Source organism: Poecilia latipinna, unplaced genomic scaffold, assembly GCF_001443285.1.
Source record: "Poecilia latipinna isolate Pla-1442-1.1 unplaced genomic scaffold, P_latipinna-1.0 Scaffold503, whole genome shotgun sequence".
Taxonomy (NCBI): Eukaryota; Metazoa; Chordata; class Actinopteri; order Cyprinodontiformes; family Poeciliidae; genus Poecilia; species Poecilia latipinna.
Window position 1 is genome coordinate 463,264 of NW_015113119.1, and position 4,455 is coordinate 467,718.

The following is a 4,455-nucleotide window of genomic DNA, read 5'->3' on the forward strand; positions in this document are numbered from 1 at the left end:
TTTGCCTGTGTATTTGTACTTTTACTTAAGTACATTTTTTGAGTACTTTCTCCACCATTGTTCCCTTGGTATCCCTAGTCGAAGCCCCCCACCCCGCTTATGAGACTAGGACGACGCGCAGTAGTGGGCGTCCCTTATTTTGATTTCTGAAAGGTGGCAACCCTAAATGTACCCCTTCACTTCCGGTCACTTCCATTGTATCAAGAACGTCAATCTCCAGGCTTTGACTAGGAGTCCTGCAAGTTTTAGATGTCCTACAGCAATCAGTCGTAACTCTTGTCTGAAGGATAGCATTAAGGGAAAGCTTTACTTTAATGGCATATGATTAGAATGTGTTGGCAGAAGGAAAGAAAGAAACAAAGAAAGAAAGAAAGAAAGCTATGAACTTTACCAGACATGCTATGAAAAAGTGTGACTCGTCCGGAAAATATGTTAAATGTTTTTTTTATCTTTATTTTTGCTTGTGGTGACTAAATTGGACCAGAGTAGAGATTAGTCCAACAGAAGGACTTTTATTTAATAGATATAATCTGAGGTTCATGTAGCCTCGGAGCGAAAAATGTAGTCTGACTAAAGTTTACGTTTTTTTTCCATTTGATAAAAGTGAAACCAGCTGGAGTTTAAAAGAGAATGAAGGATGGGATACTTTGTTCTATAAACAGAACTTTATCTCAATGTTGTTTACGAGATAAGTCGTGGTTTGTCCCTGTAGACGTTTCAGGGCTTCCTTTGTTTGTAGCAGACAGCTGATCATATCAGGAGGAATCGTTAAATACTCAGCAGAAAAGAATTACCACTTTGAGATACTTTTTATTTTTATTATTATTATTTACGAGTCATCTAGTGTTTTGTCTGAATTATATCTAGGAACATATTGCTAATTTACGACGAGGATGGAGGATCAAAAACAAAATGTTCAGTACACTTGCTGTTTAAAAAAGGTTTTTTCAAGGCATTTTCACGGGACCTGACTTCCTGGACTTCTTCCTTTTTTGTCCAAGTGAAGTGTTTATTTGTGGCTTATGTAAACTAATTGTTCAGACCTTAAAACACTTCTAATTTTAGTAAATCAAATGGCATGAGAGTTCACTCCAGCCCCAGATGGGAATCAGCCTCAGAGTTATTAAAAACCAGGAGATTTGTAGCTTCGCAGCACTAGATAGAACCGACAAGCAAGAGAAAGAGTTTCCGTTGGCTCATGTGAATGCTGATTGTTTTCTCTCAGTGTGAGAGGAAAAGCTAGTTTCTGGTGAAAGGAGGAGGTTTTGGGAGTAGTCGGCCTCATTTACACAAACAGCCTGGACTCCCTTGGGGTTCAGCATCTGAGGTCGCTGACGTTCATGCAAATCCGTTTCCTCCCAGACACCTCTATCAAAGTTGTCTGTTTTTCATTAACTTGTTTTTCTTTGGCTTGATTTCAAATTCACTTGTATGTAAAAAAAACAAACAAACAAACAAACAAAAAAAAACCTGGCACTCATTATTCATAGCTCCTGTTAGTTTAGACTCTGTCCCGCTGTTTTGTCTGCTCTCTCTCAGGCGTTGCTAGCTGAGGTTAGCTCCACTGATATTCCACACCTGTTACTCACTCCATTTTCCAGTCACCGCAAGTTCATCCATTACGCATATGGTCCTCGACGGGTCTCTCCTTTGAGACAGAATTTATTGTTCTTGAACCGTTCTTTTGATTTGTGATTTTCCTCGGGATTTCCTGAAAAATATCCAAACATTCCCTTTCTGTTGCCTGTGCAACAGAACAATGGAAAATCTACATCAACCTAAACTGATTTCAACCAGTTTGCCAATAAATTTAGTTTCCTCACTTTTTGTTCATGCTGATGTGTTGAAAACATGTTTTACAGGTATGAAAATGAGGAGATGAAGGAGATTTTGTTGGAACTTTAATGTCTGAATCTCCTCTTGTGAAGAATGCCTGTGCACTGGGATGAGTATTGCAAAATTTAAAGCGTTGTGCATTAACGGGATGGGTTATGTTTCTTTTCCAGTGACATTGCCGTCTTATTTTATTTTATTTATTAATGTTCAAGAATTTGGTTGGTAAGTGTCCGCATGGGGGACCAAGAATTTATCGGTCAGATTCTTCATAAAGAAGGCCTTCACTTTTTGTTTCAAGCATCCAGCACTCCGATGTGAGTGAGGCTCCTGCACGGTGTAAAATGTAGACAAGGCCATCAAATCAATATGTGGTTGTGCAGCTGTAAAGATTTTGTAGAAGTGGTGCACATATGCTGTAATCACGATGTGTGAGGGCATCAGCCAGACTTTCTTTTGACACATTTCAAGACTTTTGTCACTCTAGTTTATCTGGTCATCACGCCATGTACGCTAAAACATCAAATGAGTAGTAAGGCGTTGCTGTAACTAATGAATAGGAAACATCAAAACATTTCTGAAAGATTAATTCCACCATAAATGAAAGATGCAGATACTGCGGAAATAAACTGGACTAAATTGAACGGAATGAAATTGAGGAACTGGAAGGTCATACCAAAAATTCAGAAGGAGTTGGCCCACAAACTTCAGTCTAGAGGCAAGAAATGTTATTAGAGTTCCTTAATGTGGCAAAAGGAGTCGTGGTAACATACAGTAACAAACGTAAAAGTTACCATAATCAACAAACAAGCTTTCGGAAAAGTATTTTGTGCTATCAACAAAGTGTGTTCATTTTGAGGAGTTTAGTCACAGAAAAAATAGAAACACGCTGCATTCCTGTAAGAAGCTGTCGCTTACCAGAAGCATCTAGAAAGATAGCATCATTTTCAACTGAGCCTTGTTTAGACTGCTTCCTGATTACTTCCTGGCAACCATTGCAAATTATTTATGCAATAAAATATTAAGGAATTTGTTTGTTAACTCCACTTTAACAAAAAGGACTTTAGTGTGATGTGTGCTGCTGTCCAGTCAAATTTTGGGTCAGAGTTTTTAGAAAGGGAGATAATTCTAAGAAGATCCCACTTTGTGGAGTTGATGGTTTCTGTTTAAGTGTTAAAGGTGCATTGACAGATAATCTGTGGCAAATATGGGATTTATTTGGGCAAGTTTGTGATTGCATAAGCATTTGAGGACCATAAATATTAGATTTTTAAAAATTCATATGAAAATTAATTGTGACTTTTGTTTGTTTTACCTACAGTAAACTCTATTTTATTCATTTTCATAAATGAACAAAATAGTCTAATTGCTGAAAAATTTGTATGTATACATTTTTTGTATCTATAAAATACAAAGAGTTGTGCTCATATGCTTTTTTGAAACAAACTTATATGTTCTCCTAGAAACTTTTGAGGTTGACTTTCTTTTCTTTGTCTGGAAAATATAAGTACATGCTGCTCATAAAAAGTTACGACTCTTCAATTTTCCGGTGAAATTTCAGGATGAACCTAAGATGAACTGTAACCTTACAGATCAGCTGAAGGCGACCTGCTCTAAATTTTCGAATGTTTACTTGTTCAATCTTTCAGTAGATTTTGCACAACCTTCTGTTCTCCAACATACGTTTGATCCATGAACTGACAAAAATGTCCTGGTTCAATCAGAACTGGCATCTAGAAAGTCGTCATCAAACGGTTCACATTTTGACGTCATGAAACCGAGACGACATCTCACGATCGAAGGTGCATTGCATCTTATTTGATAAAGCTATAATATAACCAGCTGCCAACTGCTGTAAATCAGCATCAACACTCATAAACTAATGTTTCATCCTATCGGGGAATTCCTTTGCTTTCCTCTGTTCTTCCTGTGTTTTGCTTCTACAGTGTTGAACTGAGGCCCGATCAGACCGAACAACAACCAGGAAAGAACAAAAATTTTCAGCAGCAACAGACAGAAAAGCAACAAACCCTTTATTGGTTTCTCTCTCAACTGGAACTGGGCCTGTGACTTTATCTCTCACCGTCTGCATCCTGCCTCCTCCCTTGAGCTAACAGTGAGTTCAGGAACATGGAAGCAGCTGACCTCTGCTCCAGTGGCGCTCTCTCGTTTTTTGAAGATAGAACATTTTTATATCAGTGGCGAGGATCAACACGCAAAGGAAAGAGGTCACACATACGTCCAGGAAATGATCTCATTTCCTGAGCTCCCTGTCAGCTCATTGTGCTGGCTTGTCTTCACGGTATTAATTGTGTTTTTGGTACATTGCCTACAGAGAAACATCATTTCCTGACAAAGCTCAGAGCAACAGGGAGGTTAAAATAAGCTGGTTTATAGAGGGCCCTGCAAAAGTAAACTCTAAACCTTTACGCATTAACTTTCAGTTTACCGTGCGAGTCCAATAGACTTATTTCAAAAATATCCAGGTATTTCAAAGACAGCATTATGTCATGTATTGTAAGATTATTGGAAGCAGGAAATCAGGACAAAAAGAAACCTGTTGTGTGAAGGTAAGGTAAGGTAACGTAAGGTAATTTTATTTATATAGCACATTTTCAGCAA